At 44.4% G+C, this 23035-nt stretch overlaps 2 long non-coding RNA genes across 5 annotated transcripts in view; one reads left to right on the plus strand and one right to left on the minus strand.

The window, feature by feature from the left end:
• LOC311445912 overlaps window positions 1–23035 on the plus strand; it is a 382273-nt gene that overhangs the window by 261689 nt on the left and 97549 nt on the right. The window lies entirely within an intron of this gene.
• On the minus strand, window positions 17014–20250 carry LOC311445914. The gene is made up of 3 exons (XR_014698674.1): window positions 20058–20250; window positions 19831–19967; window positions 17014–17339 (listed from the first exon to the last, which is right to left on the minus strand). It is a non-coding gene; the product is annotated as an uncharacterized lncRNA (long non-coding RNA).

The raw sequence follows: 23035 nt of genomic DNA on the forward strand, positions 1-23035 counted from the left end.
CTTTTGGTGTGGATCTATGGCTTTTGGGGTTTTCTTTCGTTTTTAGGGTTTATCCCGTTCTTGTTTGGGGTGTTTTTGACTTCTTTTGGGGTCTCCGTTGGGTTTCGTTGGGTTTTCCATGGTCATCATGTTGGAAAATTGTAAATTGTGGGTTTTGGAGATCATCAGGTAGGTTTAGGGTGGTTTTGGGGTGGATCTATGATTTTGAAGGATTTTCTTCCAATTTTGGGGGTGATCCCTTTCTTTTTTTTTTTTTTTTTTTTTTTTTTTTTTTTTTTGACGTGTTTTGTGGTCTCCGTTGGGTTTCGTTGGGTTTTCCATGGTCATCAATGTGGAAAAGTGTAAACTGTGGGTTTTGGAGAACTTCAGGTTGGTTTAGGGGGATTTTTGGTGTGGATCTATGGCTTTTGGGGTTTTCTTTCGTTGTTGGGGTTGAACCAGTTCTTTTTTGGGGTGTTTTTGACGTTTTTGGGGTCTCCGTTGGGTTTTGTTGGGTTCTCGTTGGTCGTTAAGCTAAATGGGAGTGGATTGTGGGTTTTGAAGAAGATCAGGTAAGTTTAGGGTGATTTGGGAGGGAAATGCATAGTTTTGTTTTTTTTTTCCTTCTGATCCAGTTCTTTTTTGGGGTGTTTTTGACGTGTTTTGGGGTTTCCGTTGCGTTTTGTTGAGTTCCTAATGGGTTTTATGGTGGGTGGGAGTGGATTTTGGGATTTGGAGAAGATCAGGTAGGTTTAAGGGTTTTCTTGGGGTTAAATCACGTATTTTCTTCTGATCCGGTTTGCTTTTGGGGTGTTTTTGAGGTGTTTTGGGGTTTCTGTTGCATTTTGTTGAGTTCCTAATGGGTTTTATGGTGGTTGGGAGTGGACTTTGGGATTTGGAGAAGATCAGGTAGGTTTAGGGTGGTTTTGGAATTGGATCCATGCTTTTTGGGGATTTTCTTCCAGTTTTGGGGGTTATCCCGTTCTTTTTTGGGGTGTTTTTGACATGTTTTGATGTCTCTGTTGGGTTTCGTTGGGTTTTCTGTTGGCATCTTGGTGGAAAAGGGTAAATTGTGGGTTTTGGAGAACTTCAGGTAGGTTTAGGGGGACTTTTGGGGTGGATTCATGGTATTTGGGGTTTTCTTCTGTTTTTTGGGGTGATCCTGTTCTTTTTTGGGGTGTTTTTGACGTGTTTTGGGGTTGTCCGTTGGGTTTTGTTGGGTTCTCGTTGGTCATCATTGTGAAAAAGGGTAAATTGTGGGTTTTGGAGAACATCAGGTAGGCTTAGGGGGACTTTTGGGGTGGATCTATGGCATTTGGGGTTTTCTTCTCTTTTTTGGGGAGATCCTGTTCTTTTTTGTTTTTTTTTTTTTTTTTTTTTTTTTGACATGTTTTTTGTCTCCATTGGGTTTCGTTGGGTTTTCCATGGTCATCATGGTGGAAAAGGGTAAATTTGTGGGTTTTGGAGAACATCAGGTAGGTTTAGGCTGGTTTTGGGATTGGATCTGTGCTTTTTGGGGATTTTCTTCCAGTTTATGGGTGATCCCTTTCTTTTTTGGGGTGTTTTTGACGTGTTTTGGTGTCTCCTTTTGGGTTTTCGTTTGGTTCATGTTGGTCATCATGGTGAAAATTGTAAATTTTTGGGGGGGGAATTTTCTTCCAGTGTTGGGGGTGATCCCGTTCTTTTTTGGGGTGTTTTTGACATGTTTTGGGGTCTCTGTTGGGTTTTGTTGGGTTCTTGTTTTTCATCATGTTGGAAAAGTTTAACTTGCGTGTTTTGGAGAAGATCAGGTAGGTTTAGTGTCGTTTTGGGGTGGATCTATGTTTTTGGGGGATTTTCTTCCAGTTTTGGGGGTGATTCCGTTCTTGTTTGGGGTGTTTTTGACTTGTTTTGGGGTCTCCGTTGGGTTTTAGTTGGATTCTCGTTGGTCCTTAAGGGAAATGGGAGTGGATTGTGGGTTTTGAAGAAGATCAGGTGAGTTTAGGGTGGTTTTGTGGGGAAATTCATAGTTTTTGGTGTTTTTTCTTCTGATTCAGTTCTTTTTTGGGGTGTTTTTGACGTGTTTTGGGGTTTCCGTTGGGTTTCGTTGAGTTCCTAATGGGTTTTATGGTGGTTGGGAGTGGACATTTGGATTTGGAGAACATCAGGTACGTTTAGAGTGGTTTTGGGATTGGATCCGTGCTTTTTGGGGTTTTCTTTGGTTTTGGGGGTGATCCTGTTCTTGTTTGGGGTGTTTTTGACGTGTTTTGGGTTCTCTGTTGGGTTTTCCGTGGTCATCATGGTGGAAAAGTGTAAATTGTGGGTTTTGGAGAACATCAGGTAGGTTTAGGGGGACTTTTGGTGTGGATCTATGGCTTTTGGGGTTTTCTTTCGTTTTTAGGGTTTATCCCGTTCTTGTTTGGGGTGTTTTTGACTTCTTTTGGGGTCTCCGTTGGGTTTCGTTGGGTTTTCCATGGTCATCATGTTGGAAAATTGTAAATTGTGGGTTTTGGAGATCATCAGGTAGGTTTAGGGTGGTTTTGGGGTGGATCTATGATTTTGAAGGATTTTCTTCCAATTTTGGGGGTGATCCCTTTCTTTTTTTTTTTTTTTTTTTTTTTTTTTTTTTTTGACGTGTTTTGTGGTCTCCGTTGGGTTTCGTTGGGTTTTCCATGGTCATCAATGTGGAAAAGTGTAAACTGTGGGTTTTGGAGAACTTCAGGTTGGTTTAGGGGGATTTTTGGTGTGGATCTATGGCTTTTGGGGTTTTCTTTCGTTGTTGGGGTTGAACCAGTTCTTTTTTGGGGTGTTTTTGACGTTTTTGGGGTCTCCGTTGGGTTTTGTTGGGTTCTCGTTGGTCGTTAAGCTAAATGGGAGTGGATTGTGGGTTTTGAAGAAGATCAGGTAAGTTTAGGGTGATTTGGGAGGGAAATGCATAGTTTTGTTTTTTTTTTCCTTCTGATCCAGTTCTTTTTTGGGGTGTTTTTGACGTGTTTTGGGGTTTCCGTTGCGTTTTGTTGAGTTCCTAATGGGTTTTATGGTGGGTGGGAGTGGATTTTGGGATTTGGAGAAGATCAGGTAGGTTTAAGGGTTTTCTTGGGGTTAAATCACGTATTTTCTTCTGATCCGGTTTGCTTTTGGGGTGTTTTTGAGGTGTTTTGGGGTTTCTGTTGCATTTTGTTGAGTTCCTAATGGGTTTTATGGTGGTTGGGAGTGGACTTTGGGATTTGGAGAAGATCAGGTAGGTTTAGGGTGGTTTTGGAATTGGATCCATGCTTTTTGGGGATTTTCTTCCAGTTTTGGGGGTTATCCCGTTCTTTTTTGGGGTGTTTTTGACATGTTTTGATGTCTCTGTTGGGTTTCGTTGGGTTTTCTGTTGGCATCTTGGTGGAAAAGGGTAAATTGTGGGTTTTGGAGAACTTCAGGTAGGTTTAGGGGGACTTTTGGGGTGGATTCATGGCTTTTGGGGTTTTCTTCTGTTTTTTTTGGGGGGGGTTATCCAATTCATTTTTGGGGTGTTTTTGACATGTTTTGGGGTCTCCGTTGGGTTTTGTTGGGTTCCTAATGGGTTTTATGGTGGGTGGGAGTGGATTTTGGGATTTGGAGAAGATCAGGTAGGTTTAAGGGTTTTCTTGGGGTTAAATCACGTATTTTCTTCTGATCCGGTTTGCTTTTGGGGTGTTTTTGAGGTGTTTTGGGGTTTCTGTTGCATTTTGTTGAGTTCCTAATGGGTTTTATGGTGGTTGGGAGTGGACTTTGGGATTTGGAGAAGATCAGGTAGGTTTAGGGTGGTTTTGGAATTGGATCCATGCTTTTTGGGGATTTTCTTCCAGTTTTGGGGGTTATCCCGTTCTTTTTTGGGGTGTTTTTGACATGTTTTGATGTCTCTGTTGGGTTTCGTTGGGTTTTCTGTTGGCATCTTGGTGGAAAAGGGTAAATTGTGGGTTTTGGAGAACTTCAGGTAGGTTTAGGGGGACTTTTGGGGTGGATTCATGGTATTTGGGGTTTTCTTCTGTTTTTTGGGGTGATCCTGTTCTTTTTTGGGGTGTTTTTGACGTGTTTTGGGGTTGTCCGTTGGGTTTTGTTGGGTTCTCGTTGGTCATCATTGTGAAAAAGGGTAAATTGTGGGTTTTGGAGAACATCAGGTAGGCTTAGGGGGACTTTTGGGGTGGATCTATGGCATTTGGGGTTTTCTTCTCTTTTTTGGGGAGATCCTGTTCTTTTTTGGTTTTTTTTTTTTTTTTTTTTTTTTTTTTGACATGTTTTTTGTCTCCATTGGGTTTCGTTGGGTTTTCCATGGTCATCATGGTGGAAAAGGGTAAATTTGTGGGTTTTGGAGAACATCAGGTAGGTTTAGGCTGGTTTTGGGATTGGATCTGTGCTTTTTGGGGATTTTCTTCCAGTTTATGGGTGATCCCTTTCTTTTTTGGGGTGTTTTTGACGTGTTTTGGTGTCTCCTTTTGGGTTTTCGTTTGGTTCATGTTGGTCATCATGGTGAAAATTGTAAATTTTTGGGGGGGGAATTTTCTTCCAGTGTTGGGGGTGATCCCGTTCTTTTTTGGGGTGTTTTTGACATGTTTTGGGGTCTCTGTTGGGTTTTGTTGGGTTCTTGTTTTTCATCATGTTGGAAAAGTTTAACTTGCGTGTTTTGGAGAAGATCAGGTAGGTTTAGTGTCGTTTTGGGGTGGATCTATGTTTTTGGGGGATTTTCTTCCAGTTTTGGGGGTGATTCCGTTCTTGTTTGGGGTGTTTTTGACTTGTTTTGGGGTCTCCGTTGGGTTTTAGTTGGATTCTCGTTGGTCCTTAAGGGAAATGGGAGTGGATTGTGGGTTTTGAAGAAAATCAGGTGAGTTTAGGGTGGTTTTGTGGGGAAATTCATAGTTTTTGGTGTTTTTTCTTCTGATTCAGTTCTTTTTTGGGGTGTTTTTGACGTGTTTTGGGGTTTCCGTTGGGTTTCGTTGAGTTCCTAATGGGTTTTATGGTGGTTGGGAGTGGACATTTGGATTTGGAGAACATCAGGTACGTTTAGAGTGGTTTTGGGATTGGATCCGTGCTTTTTGGGGTTTTCTTTGGTTTTGGGGGTGATCCTGTTCTTGTTTGGGGTGTTTTTGACGTGTTTTGGGTTCTCTGTTGGGTTTTCCGTGGTCATCATGGTGGAAAAGTGTAAATTGTGGGTTTTGGAGAACATCAGGTAGGTTTAGGGGGACTTTTGGTGTGGATCTATGGCTTTTGGGGTTTTCTTTCGTTTTTAGGGTTTATCCCGTTCTTGTTTGGGGTGTTTTTGACTTCTTTTGGGGTCTCCGTTGGGTTTCGTTGGGTTTTCCATGGTCATCATGTTGGAAAATTGTAAATTGTGGGTTTTGGAGATCATCAGGTAGGTTTAGGGTGGTTTTGGGGTGGATCTATGATTTTGAAGGATTTTCTTCCAATTTTGGGGGTGATCCCTTTCTTTTTTTTTTTTTTTTTTTTTTTTTTTTTTTTTTTTTTGACGTGTTTTGTGGTCTCCGTTGGGTTTCGTTGGGTTTTCCATGGTCATCAATGTGGAAAAGTGTAAACTGTGGGTTTTGGAGAACTTCAGGTTGGTTTAGGGGGATTTTTGGTGTGGATCTATGGCTTTTGGGGTTTTCTTTCGTTGTTGGGGTTGAACCAGTTCTTTTTTGGGGTGTTTTTGACGTTTTTGGGGTCTCCGTTGGGTTTTGTTGGGTTCTCGTTGGTCGTTAAGCTAAATGGGAGTGGATTGTGGGTTTTGAAGAAGATCAGGTAAGTTTAGGGTGATTTGGGAGGGAAATGCATAGTTTTGGTTTTTTTTTCCTTCCGATCCAGTTCTTTTTTGGGGTGTTTTTGACGTGTTTTGGGGTTTCCGTTGCGTTTTGTTGAGTTCCTAATGGGTTTTATGGTGGGTGGGAGTGGATTTTGGGATTTGGAGAAGATCAGGTAGGTTTAAGGGTTTTCTTGGGGTTAAATCACGTATTTTCTTCTGATCCGGTTTGCTTTTGGGGTGTTTTTGAGGTGTTTTGGGGTTTCTGTTGCATTTTGTTGAGTTCCTAATGGGTTTTATGGTGGTTGGGAGTGGACTTTGGGATTTGGAGAAGATCAGGTAGGTTTAGGGTGGTTTTGGAATTGGATCCATGCTTTTTGGGGATTTTCTTCCAGTTTTGGGGGTTATCCCGTTCTTTTTTGGGGTGTTTTTGACATGTTTTGATGTCTCTGTTGGGTTTCGTTGGGTTTTCTGTTGGCATCTTGGTGGAAAAGGGTAAATTGTGGGTTTTGGAGAACTTCAGGTAGGTTTAGGGGGACTTTTGGGGTGGATTCATGGTATTTGGGGTTTTCTTCTGTTTTTTTTGGGGGGGGTTATCCAATTCATTTTTGGGGTGTTTTTGACATGTTTTGGGGTCTCCGTTGGGTTTTGTTGGGTTCTTGTTTTTCATCATGTTGGAAAAGTGTAAATTGCGTGTTTTGGAGAAGATCAGGTAGGTTTAGTGTCGTTTTGGGGTGGATCTATGTTTTTTGGGGATTTTCTTCCAGTTTTGGGGGTGATTCCGTTCTTGTTTGGGGTGTTTTTGACTTGTTTTGGGGTCTCCGTTGGGTTTTAGTTGGATTCTCGTTGGTCCTTAAGGGAAATGGGAGTGGATTGTGGGTTTTGAAGAAGATCAGGTGAGTTTAGGGTGGTTTTGTGGGGAAATTCATAGTTTTTGGTGTTTTTTCTTCTGATTCAGTTCTTTTTTGGGGTGTTTTTGACGTGTTTTGGGGTTTCCGTTGGGTTTCGTTGAGTTCCTAATGGGTTTTATGGTGGTTGGGAGTGGACATTTGGATTTGGAGAACATCAGGTACGTTTAGAGTGGTTTTGGGATTGGATCCGTGCTTTTTGGGGTTTTCTTTGGTTTTGGGGGTGATCCTGTTCTTGTTTGGGGTGTTTTTGACGTGTTTTGGGTTCTCTGTTGGGTTTTCCGTGGTCATCATGGTGGAAAAGTGTAAATTGTGGGTTTTGGAGAACATCAGGTAGGTTTAGGAGGACTTTTGGGGCAGATTCATGGTTTTTAGGGTTTTCTTCTGTTTTTTCTAGTAATCCAGTTGGTTTTCGGCGTGTTTTTGACGTGTTTTGTGGTCTCCGTTGGGTTTCATTGGGTTTTCCGTGGTCATCATGGTGGAAAAGTGTAAATTGTGGGTTTTGGAGAACATCAGGTAGATTTAGGGTGTTTTTTGGGGTGGATCTATGGTTTTGGGGGATTTTGTTCCAGTTTTGGGGTGATCGAATTCATTTTTGGGGTGTTTCTGACGTGTTTTCGGTTCTTCGTTGGGTTTCGTTGGGTTTTCCGTGGTCATCATGGTGGAAAAGTGTAAATTGTGGGTTTTGGAGAACTTCAGGTAGGTTTAGGGGGACTTTTGGGGTGGATTCATGATATATGGGGTTTTCTTCTGTTTTTTTTTTTTTTTTTTTGGGGGGGGGGTGATCCAATTCATTTTGGGGGTGTTTTTGACGTGTTTTGGGGTCTCCATTGGGTTTCGTTGCGTTTTCCGTGGTCATCATGGTGGAAAAGGGTAAATTGCTTATTTGGAGAACATCAGGTAGGTTTAGGTTGGTTTTGGGATTGGACCTATGGTTTTGGGGGATTTTCTTTCGTTTTTGGGGGTGATCCCTTTCTTTTTTGGGGTGTTTTTGACGTGTTTTGGGGTCTCCGTTGGTATTCCTTGGGTTTTCCGTGGTCATGGTGGTGGAAAATTGTAAATTGTGGGTTTTGGAGAACTTCAGGTAGGTTTAGGGGAATTTTGGGGTGGATTCATTGTATTTGGGCTTTTCTTCTGTTTTTTTTTGGGTGATCCTGTTCTTTTTTGGGGTGTTTATGACGTGTTTTGGGGTCTCCGTTGGGTTTTAGTTGGGTTCTTGTTGGTCATCATGGTGAAAAAGTGTAAATTGTGGCTTTTGGAGAACATCAGGTAGGTTTACGGGGACTTTTGGGGCAGAGTCATGTTTTTTGGTGTTTTCTTCTGTTTCTTGGGGTGGTCCCGTTCTTTTTTGGGAAGTTTTTGAGGTGTTTAGGGGTCTCCGTTGGGTTTTGTTGTGTACTCGTTGGTCATCGTGGTGGAAAATGGTGAATTGTGGGTTTTGGAGAACAACAGGTAGGTTTAGGGGGACTTTTGGTGTGGATCTATGGCTTTTGGGGTTTTCTTTCGTTTTTAGGGTTTATCCCGTTCTTGTTTGGGGTGTTTTTGACTTCTTTTGGGGTCTCCGTTGGGTTTCGTTGGGTTTTCCATGGTCATCATGTTGGAAAATTGTAAATTGTGGGTTTTGGAGATCATCAGGTAGGTTTAGGGTGGTTTTGGGGTGGATCTATGATTTTGAAGGATTTTCTTCCAATTTTGGGGGTGATCCCTTTCTTTTCTTTTTTTTTTTTTTTTTTTTGACGTGTTTTGTGGTCTCCGTTGGGTTTCGTTGGGTTTTCCATGGTCATTGTGGAAAAGTGTAAATTGTGGGTTTTGGAGAACTTCAGGTTGGTTTAGGGGGATTTTTGTGTGGTCTATGGCTTTTGGGGTTTTCTTTCGTTGTTGGGGTTGAACCAGTTCTTTTTTGGGGTGTTTTTGACGTTTTTGGGGTCTCCGTTGGGTTTTGTTGGGTTCTCGTTGGTCGTTAAGCTAAATGGGAGTGGATTGTGGGTTTTGAAGAAGATCAGGTAAGTTTAGGGTGATTTGGGAGGGAAATGCATAGTTTTGGTTTTTTTATTCTTCTGATTCAGTTCTTTTTTGGGGTGTTTTTGACGTGTTTTGGGGTTTCCGTTATGTTTTGTTGAGTTCCTAATGGGTTTTATGGTGGGTGGGAGTGGATTTTGGGATTTGGAGAAGATCAGGTAGGTTTAAGGGTTTTCTTGGGGTTAAATCACGTATTTTCTTCTGATCCGGTTTGCTTTTGGGGTGTTTTTGAGGTGTTTTGGGGTTTCTGTTGCGTTTTGTTGAGTTCCTAATGGGTTTTATGGTGGTTGGGAGTGGACTTTGGGATTTGGAGAAGATCAGGTAGGTTTAGGGTGGTTTTGGGATTGGATCCATGCTTTTTGGGGATTTTCTTCCAGTTTTGGGGGTTATCCCGTTCTTTTTTGGGGTGTTTTTGACATGTTTTGATGTCTCTGTTGGGTTTCGTTGGGTTTTCTGTTGGCATCTTGGTGGAAAAGGGTAAATTGTGGGTTTTGGAGAACTTCAGGTAGGTTTAGGGGGACTTTTGGGGTGGATTCATGGTATTTGGGGTTTTCTTCTGTTTTTTGGGGTGATCCTGTTCTTTTTTGGGGTGTTTTTGACGTGTTTTGGTGTCTCCTTTTGGGTTTTCGTTTGGTTCATGTTGGTCATCATGGTGAAAATTGTAAATTTTTGGGGGGGGAATTTTCTTCCAGTTTTGGGGGTGATCCCGTTCTTTTTTGGGGTGTTTTTGACATGTTTTGGGGTCTCTGTTGGGTTTCGTTGGGTTTTCTGTTGTCATGGTGGTGGAAAAGTGTAAATTGTGGGTTTTGGAGAACTTCAGGTAGGTTTAGGCTGTTTTTGGGGTGGATCTATTTTTTGGGGGTTTTCTTTCCTTTTGGGGGGTTATCCCATTCTTTTTTGGGGTGTTTTTGACGTGTTTTGAGGTCTCCGTTTGTTTTTTTTTTGGGTTTCCATTGGGTTTTCTGGTGGTTGGGAGTGGATTGTACATTTAGGAGAACATCAGGTAGGTTTAAGGGTTTTTTGTGTTGTTAAATCACATTTTTTCTTCTGATTCGGTTCGCTTTTGGGGTGTTTTTGACGTGTTTTGTGGTTTCCGTTGCGTTTTGTCGAGTTTTGACAAATTGACAAATCCTTGAAGTCCCTTTTGATTGCTCACAGGCTATGCGTTGCCACTCCTTCTCCTCCCAGATATAGGACGAGCAATCGGTAATAGTCTGACGGTTGAACCAAGCTGGGAAGCCTCCTTGTGATGTCCTAACCCAGGCCCTAGGAAGGCAGCAGATTTCCCTTAGAGGAGGGTCCCTTCTACATATTAGACCCTCTGTTCCGCTGATTGATAAATCACCCACAACTAAAACTCACCTTTTCTTCCTGCTGCCTGTGGTCAGGCATATACGGGGGGGTTGGCTTTTCCAACCCTGCCAATATCTCTGGTGGAGAGGGATTATAGCCTTTTCCATCCATCGATTGCCTTTCGGCCTCCAGGGCCTTATACCTGTTGCGCAGGTCTACCTGATAGTGTGATATGGTTGAGATTTTGATAAAATTGCAAACACAAACATTAAAGTGATTACTGGTATCTACCACAGCATTATCTACGACTATAGAATCACAATGACTTCTCATGCAAACACAACCTTTCCCAATATATACAAGTACAGTATCAAGGGTTTCATTAGGATGTATCTCAACGTGGCAAATATTTTGCTCAGTGTCAAGACAAATGTCTTGGGATTCCAGCGTGTTACTTTCACAGATGGAACTTTTTTGTTCACGCACAATGCATGCATTTACATCAATTGTTTGCCACTTTCCTCCCTTTTGATGGGCCCATACTTTATATAAGTATATATATTAGTATATATATTAGTATAAAGTATAGTTCCATTATGATTGAGTCCTAATGCAATGATTGGCTATACATTGTATACGGTGGCATTACTTATAGTAAGTATAAAGGACACAATTTGATCATTTTCTGCATAAAGGGTAAAGTTGACTAATTGCCACCATGCTTGAAAATCTTTTTCAAATTCTGAAGCATTATCCCAAATAAATTTTTGAATTTCAGTGGGCAAAGTTCCTCCTTCTCCCTGTCTCTAATAATAGCTGCTGCTAAAGATTGTATACATTACTGCGTTTGAATACAGCTCCAAGCAAGGGAGGTATTGCCTTGGCTTTTTCCAAGGGCATGTACAATTAATTTATGATATAGAAGCCATTGCTTTGCTAAAGACAATAAGGATGATTTTTATTGGATGATCAAGTTACTGCAGTCAGAAACTAAACCTAACCCTAAACTAACCCTAACACTAACCCAACCCTAAACCTAACCCTAACCCTAATGGCTGCCCGCGGATCTAAACCTAACGCTCAAACCCTAATCCTAACCCTAACCCTAACCCGAACCGAACACTAAAGCTAAACCTAACCCTAACACTTACCCTAAACCTAACCCTAACGTAACCCTAACACTAACCCTAACCCTATTCCTAACACTAACCCTAACCCTAACCCTAACCCTAATCCAAACAGAACCCTAAACCTTACGCTAACCCTAACCCTAAACCTAACCCTAACCCTAAACCTAACCCTAACATAACCCTAAGCCTAAGCCTAAACCTAAGCCTAAGCCTAAGTCTAAGCCTAACCCTAACCCTAACACTAACCCTAACGGAACCCTAACCCTAACAAAACCCTAAACCTAACCCTAACCATAAACCTAAACCTAATCCTAACGCTAACCCTAACCCTAACCCTAACAAAACCCTAACCCTAACCGAAACCCTAAACGTAAACCGAAACCTAAACCTAAACTAACCCTAAACCTAACCCTAACCCTAACCCTAACCCTAACCCTAACCCTAACCCTAACCCTAACCTTAACCCTAACCCTAACCCTAACCCTAACCCTAACCCTAAACCTAACCGTAACCCTAACCCTAACCCTAACCCTAATCTAACCCTAACCCTAACCCTAACCCTAACAAAACCCTAACCCTAACCCTAACCCTAACACTAATCCTAACCCTAACAACCCTAACCCTCTAACCCTAACCCTAACCCTAACCCTAACCCTAACCCCTAACCCTAACCCTAGCCCTAACCCCTAACCCTAGCCCTAACCCTAACCCTAACCCTAACCCTAACCCTAAAAGAATTCGAACCCGAACCCTAACCCTAACGGTATTCCTAACCCTAACCATAACCCTAACTCTATCCCTAAGACCCTAACCCTAACCCTAACCCTAACCCTAATAGAATTCGAACCCTAACCCTAACCCTAACCGTATCCCTAATCCTAACCTTAACCCTAACCCTAACCCTAACAGAACCCTAACCCTAACCGAAACCCTAAAACTAAACCTAAACCTAACCTAACCCTAACCCTAACCCTAACCCTAACCCTAACCCTAACCCTAACCCTAACCCTAACCCTAACCCTAACCCTAACCCTAACCCTAACCCTAACCTTAACCCTAACCTTAACCCTAACCCTAACCCTAACCCTAACCCTAACCCTAACCCTAACAGAATTCTAACCCTAACCCTAACAGAATTCTAACCCTAACCGAAACCCTAAAACTAAACCTAAACCTAACCTAACCCTAACCCTAACCTTAACCTTAACCCTAACCCTAACCCTAACCCAAAGACCCTAACCCTAACCCTAACCCTAACGCTAACCCTAACCCTAACCCTAACCGAATTCTAACCCTAACCCTAACCCTAACAGAACCCTAACCCTAACCGAAACCCTAAAACTAAACCTAAACCTAACCTAACCCTAACCCTAACCTTAACCTTAACCCTAACCCTAACCCTAACCCTAACCCTAACCCTAACCCTAACCCTAACCCTAAGACCCTAACCCTAACCCTAACCCTAACCCTAACAGAATTCTAACCCTAACCCTAACCCTAACCCTAACCCTAACCCTAACCCTAACCCTAACCCTAACCCTAACCCTAACCCTAACCCTAACCCTCTAAACCTAAGACCCTAACCCTAACCCTAACCCTAACAGAATTCTAACCCTAACCCTAACCCTAACTGTATCCCTAATCCTAACCCTAACCCTAACCCTAACCCTAACCCTAACAACCCTAACCCTAACCCTAACAACCCTAACCCTAACCCTAACCCTAACCCTAACCCTAAGACCCTAACCCTAACAACCCTAACCCTAACCCTAACCCTAACCCTAAGAACCCTAACCCTCTAACCCTAACCCTAACCCTAACCCTAACCCTAACCCTAACAGAATTCGAACCCTAACCCTAACGGTATCCCTAACCCTAACCCTAACTCTAAACCTAAGACCCTAACCCTAACCCTAACCCTAACCCTAACAGAATTCTAACCTTAACCCTAACCCTAACCGTATCCCTAATCCTAACCCTAACCCTAACCCTAACCCTAACCCTAACCCTAACCTTAACCCTAACCCTAATCCTCTAACCCTAACCCTAACGCTTACCCTAATCCTTACCCTACCCTTATCTTTACCATTACTCTATCCTTTACCCTAACTCTTAACCCTAACCCTAACCCTTACCCTAACCTTTACCATAAACCTAACCCTTTGCCTAAACCTAAACCTTATCCTCACCCTCAGCCTTACCCTAACCCTTACCCTTAGCCTTACCCTAACATTTACCCTTGCCCTAACCCTTACCCGTACCCTAATCTGAACCCAAACCCTAACCCTAATACTCTCACCCTAACCCTTACTCTAACCCTAACCACAACCCCAACCCCTAACCCCTAACCCTCACCCTAACCCTCTAAACCTACCCCTAACCTATCCCTAACCCTAACCCTCTAAGCCTAACCCTAACCCTCTAAGCCTAACAATAACCCCCAACCCCAACCCTCACCCGAAACCCTAACTCTAGCCCCAGCCCTAGCCCCTAACCCTAGTTCCCGAGAACTACATCTCCCGGTATGCTCTGGGCATTCAACATGGCCTCCCGGAAGTCCCGAATCCGAAAACTACATTTCCCGGCATACTCTGGGTACGCAACATGGCCTCCCGGAAGTCCGGAGTCCCGAGAACTACATCTCCCGGCATGCTCTGGGCACACAACATGGCCTCCCACTGCCGGAAAACTACACCTACCAGCATTCCCCGCACAGCCAGCATGGCCAATCACAGGCCGAGTGCTCGAGAACTGCATTTACCAGCACTCACTGGAACCCTCACCGCCCTTACAAAAAAAGCCTCAAGCCCTAACATCCAAAAAACCTCGAAACCCCTACAGACCTAACCCAAACTATTTACCACACTAAACCCCTGAAGACCTATGCCTAAAACCCCCAACCCAAAATCTTAGGATGCTCAAAACCCAAACCCAACCCAAAACGTTAGGAATGCTCAAAGCCCTAGCCCAAAAACTTAGGGCGCTCCAAACCCTAACCCCAAAACATTAAGACGCAAAAAACCCTAACCCAAAAACTTAGGGTAATACACCATAAATGTTTGCTCATTGTCTTTTGTATTATAAAAACAAGGAGTTCTGTTTGAGGAGCGGGAGTTGCGAAAGCTCCCTGCTGAAGTAAGGAGCTTCATAATGCTTGCCTAGACATTATGAAAATTCTTTTGCTTAACGTAACAAAAAATAGACCCCCCAACCCATTCTCCTTCTGCATCTCAGTTGCCTCTTTTGTTCAAAGACACTGTTGCAAAGCTCATGTAACCATCTCCTGATAAGTTGCTAAAGTAGTGTATCGACATACATGCCTTCCTGTCTAACGCTGGGCCAACATGACCAAATAATAAAAGAAGTTGAACCACAACGCCGAGGAAGACTACGGCCTTCATCTTCACGACCACCAGAGGGACAGAAACGACCCCCTAGCAACAGTGCGCGCAGTCGCAGAATATACCAGGATGTGCTGCGTAATCCCGGAATTAGCAAAATATAAATAAAAAGGGACTCTGGCGGGGGTGAGGTGCGTGCCGTTGGCGGAGCTGAGACTCCCCGGCCGCCCAGTGCTGTTTTGCTTGATGTTTGCTCACTCAATAAATTCCTTTCTATGATTAATACAATGCTCTATGAAAATTAATTAAGGGGGCAACTTATAACACTTTGGACGCTCAAAACCCTATCCCGAAAACATTAGGACGCTCCAAACTCTATCCAGAAAACATAGGACTCTCCAAACCCTATTCCAAAAACTTAGGACTCTCAAAACCCTATCCTGGAAACATTGAGATGCTCAAAACCCTTTCCCGAAATCTTAGGATGCTCCAAACCCTATCCTGGAAACATTAAGATGCTCAAAACCCTAACCCAATTACTTAGGATGCTTGAAAGCCTATCCCCAAAAATTAGGGCACACAAAAGCCTAACCCCAAAAATTAAGATGCTCAAAATCCAAACCCCCAAAATTAGGATACTCAAAACCCTGGACCTGGAGAACCTAACCTGAAAAAAAAAAAAAAAAAAAAAAAAAAAAGATCTTAAAACCCTAACCGTAAATAACTGACCAAAAATAAAACCTTAAGACTCTAACCCTAAAAAACATATCAACACTACAACCCAAAAAACTCTAATACCCTAACACGCTAACCCTGAAACCCTTAAAACCCTAACCCCCAAATCCTTAAAACCCTAACCGTTAAAACTCCAACCCTAAAAACCTTAAAATCCTAAACATAAACCCTGAAACCCCTTACCCTGAAACCCAACCCTAGTGCCCAATCCCTGAAACCTTAAAACCCTGAATCAATCTGTAGCAAATAGCATAGGCTGAGTCGAGGATCTCAGTACAGTAGCATTATTATTCGAGATTACAATGGCGGGTGTCCCACAAGCAGGAGGGTGCCTACTAATTCCATACACAGTTTATACACTTTTTTTTTCTGCTGAGGACCGGGACCCTCCCGACCCTCCCCTGTTTCCCCTTTAACTGTGCTATTCAAGGTTCATAATCTAGCTGGTGCGTCACAGAAAATACACAGCTGCTGGCCTGTTACAAGTCACATTTCTTTTGAGGTTTTTACTCTTTGAGGTGGTAATGTTTCTTACGCCGTGATTTCCACCTAATTGCTGTAAGGGTTCTGGTTGTCTGTGTTTTACAAGGTTGTCTGTTATAATAAATAAAAGTCCCAAATAGGATTACAATCAAAGTTTACAATTCACTGAATGAATAGAGGTAAGCAAACAGTGCTGGGTACGCCGGGAGTCTCTGCTCCACCAAGACGCGCACCAGTTATACACCAGTTACCTCCCTTAAGGGATATAGAGAAGCCCTCTCAGATACTTCCGTCCTGCTTCTCCTGCATACGGCCGGAGGTCGGTCTAATTCTGGTGCTGTTGGTGGTGGAAGCTGGGGCAACGGTGGTACTGGTGGCGATACCACAGCCACCGGAGGGGGAGCCGCCGGGGGTGGATTGTTAGGATATGGAGGTGGTAGCTTATCCAACGGCTCACGTTTATCTTCTTTTTCTTTTTCATGTTCTTCTTGTTCTTCAAATTTCTTACCTGCTTTTAGTGTAAATATTGAGGCTGGAAAAGGACCTGAAGTCCTCCTGATCCATAATCCTGCATAATCACTTTCTTCCTGGCTAAAAGGTTCCTTTGAATTAACATGGATATTTAAGGCCTGGAAAATCCAGTCTTCGAAGGATCCAAAAACAGGCCAAAAGACATGTAGTCTTAAAGGCTCCTTTGGCCATTCTGTCACACAATACTGGACCATTTTTAATTTACTTTTTCCTTTTCTGGGGTCCCTATCATTCCAATTTCTAATCGTTATTCCTAATGGACTTTCTGGTGGTATGACTGGTAATTTGCTCCCTTTCTTCTGGTCTCTGGTCTTTGATTTTGTCTGACCCATCTAGGAATTTTACTCTGGCAATTCCCATAGCCCTTGGTTACCTTAGTAAGAGTGTCTTGCAGGGGGTCGAGGACCTATCACACACCCACAAATCCTATAGGAATCCCTTCGGTCCTTCACCGGCCAAGTCCCTCGCGGGAGATTGGAACCGCGGTTAGAAAACCTCCACAATCGCTTCGGAACTAAGTTCCATCTCAGTCACACTCTTACACACACAGGCAACCGAACCCCACCCAACCGAACGGTATACGCTTTAAATGCTTACGACTCCGTCATCTTCGTTCGGATCTTCACACACACAATTATGGGCAAAATATAGTGCTGCAGCTGGCAAGGGAGCTGAAAAAAAGAATCAGAAACTTTGCTTACCTTTATTCAGGTTTAAGATGCCATTAGTTCCGACCTGACTCAAACAGCAGCCACCAAATGGTGGGGGTGCCTCTCCTAGATCAAACCAGAAATCAGGAACCAAAGCCCTCCCGGACGAGAGCCCACTTGTAATAAATGACTGGGTCCCAAATAGGATTGCAATTGAAATTTACAATTTATTAAATGAATAGAGGTAAGCAAGCAGCGCTGGGTGCGCCAGGAGTCTCTGCTCCACCAAGACGCACACAAGTTACATTAGGCGGCTGGTTTTTATGCTGCTAGGCTAATACATATTCATTACTACTTCTACAAAAGGCAGGGTTATTCTAATTAGTTCCCAGAATCCAAACCCTCCCACTGGTGCAGGCGTTATCAGTCTCCGGTGGTCCCTCTGGGGGCCGCTCGTACTGAAGGCTCGTAGTCTTCCTCCCAGGCTTTTCTCTTGTCCATCTCCTTTGTCCATCTTGGCTGGATGGCAGACACTTGCATAGTGTCCCATGCAACAGTTGTAATAGTTAGCAGTTATTCTGAAACCCCTTTGTTCTCTTATCCTCTATTGACCGGAATTGCTGGACCATTCCTTTGCAAGATTCAAGAACTATATATATTAACCACTCTGGTTTTCTTAGACTTTTCATCATATCATGCGGCCCTAGCATTGTTCCATATTGACACGAATCAGATGAACTCATTTCACACTGTTAAGCTGTCTTATCACTGCAAGCATATCTCAATACCACCTTCCTTCCCTCTACAGGATGTAACTGCGCAAAAACAACATTTTTATTCCCACAACCTTGATCCCCTTACCCTGAAATCCTTATTCCCCTTAAACCTAACAACTCTAACCACAACCCTAACCCTTATTATCAACCCCCTAACGCTAATGACACTGACCTTAATCCAAACCCCAAACTGCCCCTAACCCCAGACAACCAACAACGAAACACACACACACAAAGATGGAAACTACAAAAAAGGCAAAACCCACGATACAGGCCCCAAATCACAAATACGCAACCAAAATGCTACAGAAAAGCCCCAGATGCAGGCCCCAAATGCTACTGCTAGGCCTCAAAAGCTCAAGATGCATCCCAAAGCAAAAATGCAGACCCCAAACGTTACAGAAAAGCCCCCAAACCCAGGCTGCACAAGTCTACAAGCAGGCCCCAAACTGCCAACAGAAGCAGGCACCAACCACACCCAGATGCAGACCCCAACTGCCCACAAGCAGCTCCTACCCCACCACCCCCTCCCAAGAACTGGACTCCACCCAGACACTGGCCCAAGACCCGGGCCCGCCCCCCGCCACCCCCCCTACCCTCCCCCCCGACACAGGTGTACAAGCAGCTCACAACCCGCCCCTTCAGAGACCGGTCCCACTCCCCCCCCCCTCCCCAAGACATGGGATGCGGAGGTGTACAACCAACTCCCAACTCCCTCCCCCTCAAAGGGAGGCCCCAAAGGCCCCCAAATGGAGGCTCCTAGAGTGAACAAGCACCTCCCAACTCCCCCAGGCACAGGCCCACCGCCCCCCCCCAAACACAGGCCACAGAGGTGTATAAACAGCCCAGACCCCCCTCCAAGACCATGGCCCCTATAGTGTACAAGCAGCTCCCAACCACCCACAGATGCAGGCCCCAACCCTTCTCAAAAGGGAGGCACCTAGAATGCATGAGCAACTCCCAACCAGCCTAAACATAGGTCCAAAAGTGCACAAGCAGCTCCCAACCCCCCTCAAATACAGACCCCAAAAGTGTACAAGTAGCTCCCCCCCCAGAGACAGGACCCAAAGGTGTACAACCAGTTCCCAACACCCCTGAGACACAGGCCCCAACCGCCCCCCCAGACACAGCGACCCAAATTCTACAAGCAGCTCCCAACCCCTGCCAGGCAGGCCCCCTACCCTATACAAGCAGCTCCCAACCCTCCCCCCCCCCCCCGAGGGAGGCCCCCAAGCCCCCCACAAACACAGGCCCCTACAGTGTACAGGCAGCTCCCAGCCACCGCCAGATGCTGGCCCCAAAGTTGTACAAACAGCTCCCAGCCACCCTGCAGAAACAGATTCCTACATTGTACAAGCAGTTCCCGGCCCGCTAGACACAGGCCCTGACCCCCCACACATGCAGGCCCCAAAGGTGTACAAGCAGCTCCCACCCCTCCCCCAGACGCAGGTCCCAAGCCCCCCCCCCCAAACACAGGCCCCTACAACCAGCACCCAACCCCCTACCCCCGATGCCAGGCCCAAAGGTGTAGAAGCAGCTCCAAACCTCCTCCCTCAACCCAGGCTCCAACAGTGTACAAGCACCTCCCAACCAACCCTCCCCTTCCCCCCCCCCCCCCCCGCCCCCCGACACAGGCTCCAAAGGAATACAAAGAGCTCCCACCCCTCCCCCAGATGCTGGTCTCAACCCCCCCCCCGCCCCCAGAAGCAGGCCCCAAAGGTGTAGAGTCAGCTCCCAACCCCCTCAATGCCGGCCCCAAGGGTCTACAAGCAGCTCCCCCCTTGCCCCCAGATACCGGCCCCCAGACACAGACCCCAAAAGCCTAATCACAGGCCCTGAACTCTAGAGGCAGGCTCCAAAACCCAGGACAAAGCCCCAGTGGTTCGAGACAGGGCCCAAATCCCAGACACAGGCCCAAAACGCTAAACATATGCCAAAAAAAGTATTAGTGCTGGTGCCAAATGTTACAGTGTCTGTAAAAAAAAAAAAAGCCCAAAAGCCCGAGATGCTCAAGGCTGAGACGTAACTTGGCTTTTTGAATTACTGGAAAGCAGCTTTCATTCTCAGATAATTGTGTGCAGGCTAGATAGGATGGGGCTTCAGGCACCTCTTCACCTGAGGAAACACACTGCCATCAGGCACCGCTGTGCCAGACAAGCTTGTTCTGCTAGAACACCCTACTCAGATGCACTGTGGCATTCAAGTGAACTGCTTTCATGCAAATATAACGACTGATGTTACAACTCACCTTGCCTGTGGCACCTGATGAACAGAAGAGTAAGCCACCGCAGCGCTTCAAAACCATCCCTGCATGTGCCGCTCCTTGTCGCTCTCTGGCCTTATCTCATATCCTTATCCACTTCTGTGGAGAGCCTGCCACGGCACCTGCAAAGCAAGACGGACACCTTTCATAGTCACCTTGTGCTACTTGGTCGTTCTGCTCCAACCCAGCTCATGACCAGCCCCTCTTCTTACACAGCTCTTCAGAGTGCAGTTTGCTCCTTTGAGCCTGTGCGAGACACCTGTGAAAGAAAAAGAAACGCATAGGCCGATGCAGCATCCAAAGACACAGCACAACTAGGTAAGTTACTCTCATCTGCTCCCTTACCTCTGCCGCTTACCAGCCCCCGAGGCAGATGCTTCAATCTACCCTCTTCAAACAGCTACAACACCTCTAAAAGACAAAGAGGGGATGCTTAGAGGAACAGTGAGACCTACAACACAACAACTGCTACATCTGTTCCTCACTCACCTTGCCAGAGGCAGCTCTGCGTGTGACGTCCCAGGTTGTACACTGCGTTACCTAACCCTTACCGTAACCCTTACCCTAAACCTTCTCACCCTTACCATTACCCAAATCCTTACCTTTACTTTTTCCTTACCCTTACTCTTTCCTTTAACCATAACCTTACCCTTACCCTATACCTTACTCCAACCCTTCCCCTTACCTTCCCCTTCCCCTTACACTTAACCTAACCCTTACCCTTCTGCTTCCCCTAAAACATATCCTAACACATTCCCTTACCCTTACACTTACCCTAACCCTTTCTATTACCCTTACACTTACTCTTGCCCTAATCCTTGCTTGCACCCTTACACTTATCCTAACCCTTACCCTTACCCATACTCAAACCCTTACTCTAACCCTTACCCTGACCCGTACCCTTACCCTTACCCTTAACCTAAGCCTAAACCTTAAACCTTACTTTAAAGCTTACCCTTTCTGCTACACTTACCCTTAGCCGAAATCTAAACCTTACACTTACCCTTAGCCTAACCCTCACCCTTACCATTACCCATACCCTTATTCTTACCCTTACCGTAACCCTTACCTTTACACTTACGGTTACCATTAACCTTACCCTTACCCTAACATTTATCCTTAACCTAACCCTTACCCTAAACCTTACCCCAACCCTTACCCTGACCCTTACATTAACCCTAACCCTTACCCTAAACCTTACACTTACTCTTAACCTTAACCTTACCCTTAACATTCACCTAATACTTACGCATACGTTTTCCTGACTTTAACCCTAAAACTAACCCTAACCATTACCCTAACATTTAACCTTACCCTAACCCTAACCCTTACTCTAACCCTTACCCTGACCTGTACCCTTACACTTACCCTTACCCTTATACTTACCCTAATTCTTACCCATACCCTAACACATATTTGTACCCTTAACCTTACCGTTACCCTTAACCTTACCCTTACCCTTACTCTATCCCTTACCCTTACCCTAAGCCTTAATATAAACCTTACCCTTGACCTTACCCTTACCATAAGCCATACAACAACACTTACATGTACACTTACATGTACACTTACGCTTACACTTACCCTAGGAATTCCTCGTACAATTACCCTTACCCTTACCCTTAACCGAAGCCGAAACCTTAAACCTTACAGTAAACCTTACCCTTTCTGCTACACTTACCCTTAGCCTAACCCTCACCCTTACCCTTCCCCATACTCTTATTCTTACCCTTACCCTAACCCTTACCTTTACACTTACGGTTACCATTAACCTTACCCTTACCCTAACGCTTATCCTTAACCTAACCCTTACCCTAAACCTTACCCCAACCCTTACCCTGACCCTTACATTAACCCTAACCCTTACCCTAAATCTTACACTTACTCTTAACCTTAACCTTAGCTGTAATCTAATACTTACCCTTACGTTTCCCTCACCCTAACCCTAAAATTAACCCTAACCATTACCCTAACACTTACCCTTACCCTAACCCTTACTGTAACCCTTACAATGAACCATACGCTTACACATACCCTTACCCTTACTCTTACTCTACCCTTACCCTTACCGTAGCCCATACTCTAACACATACTTCTACCCTTAACCTTACTGTTACCCTTACCCTTACTCTATTTGTTACTCTTACACTTATCCTTAACATAAAACTTACTCTTAACCTTACCCTTACCATAAGCCATAGAACAACACTTACATGTTCACTTACGTTTCCACTTACCCTGGCAACTACTCGTACAATTAACCTTACCCTTACCCTTACCAAACCATTACCCTTACCCTTAACCTAATCCTCAACCTTACACTTATCCTAGCACTTACCCTTACCGTAATCCTTACCCTTTCTGCTACACTTACTCTTTGCCTAATTCTAAACCTTACCCTACACTCACCCTTACCCTTATCATAATGCTTACATTAACCCTTAACCTAAACCTTACCCCAACCCTTACCCTGACCCTTACATTAACGCTAACCCTTACCCTAAACCTTACACTTACTCTTAACCTTAACTTTACTCTTAACATTAACCTAATACTTACGCATATGTTTTCCTGACTTTAACCCTTAAATTTACCCTAACCATTACCCTAACACTTAACCTTAACCTAACCCTAAAATTACTCGTACAATTACCCTTACCCTTACCCTTAACCTAAGCCTAAACCTTACAGTAAACCTTACCCTTTCTGCTACACTTACCCTTAGCCTAAATCTAAACCTTACACTTACCCCTACTGTAACCCTCACCCTTATCATTACCAATACCCTTACTCTTACCCTTACCCTAACCCTTCTCCTTACACTTACTGTTACCTTTAACATTACCCTTACCCTAACACTTACACTTATCCTTATCCATGCCCTTACCCTTACCCTAATCTTTACCCTTAACCTAACCCTAACCCTAAACCTTATCCCAGCCTTTACCCTGACCCTTACATTAACCCTAACCCTTACCCTAAAGCTTACACTTACTCTTAACCTTAACCTTACCCTTAACCATTACCCTAACACTTACCCTTACGTTTCCCTCACCCTAAGTCCTAAAATTAACCCTAACCATTACCCTAACACTTACCCTTACCCTAACCCTAACCGTAACTCTAACCCTTACTGTAACCCTTACCCTGACCCCTACCCTTACACTTACCCTTACCCTAAGCCTTTCCC

The sequence above is a fragment of the Aythya ferina genome, assembly GCF_964211825.1.
Source record: "Aythya ferina genome assembly, chromosome: 16".
Classification (NCBI taxonomy): domain Eukaryota; kingdom Metazoa; phylum Chordata; class Aves; order Anseriformes; family Anatidae; genus Aythya; species Aythya ferina.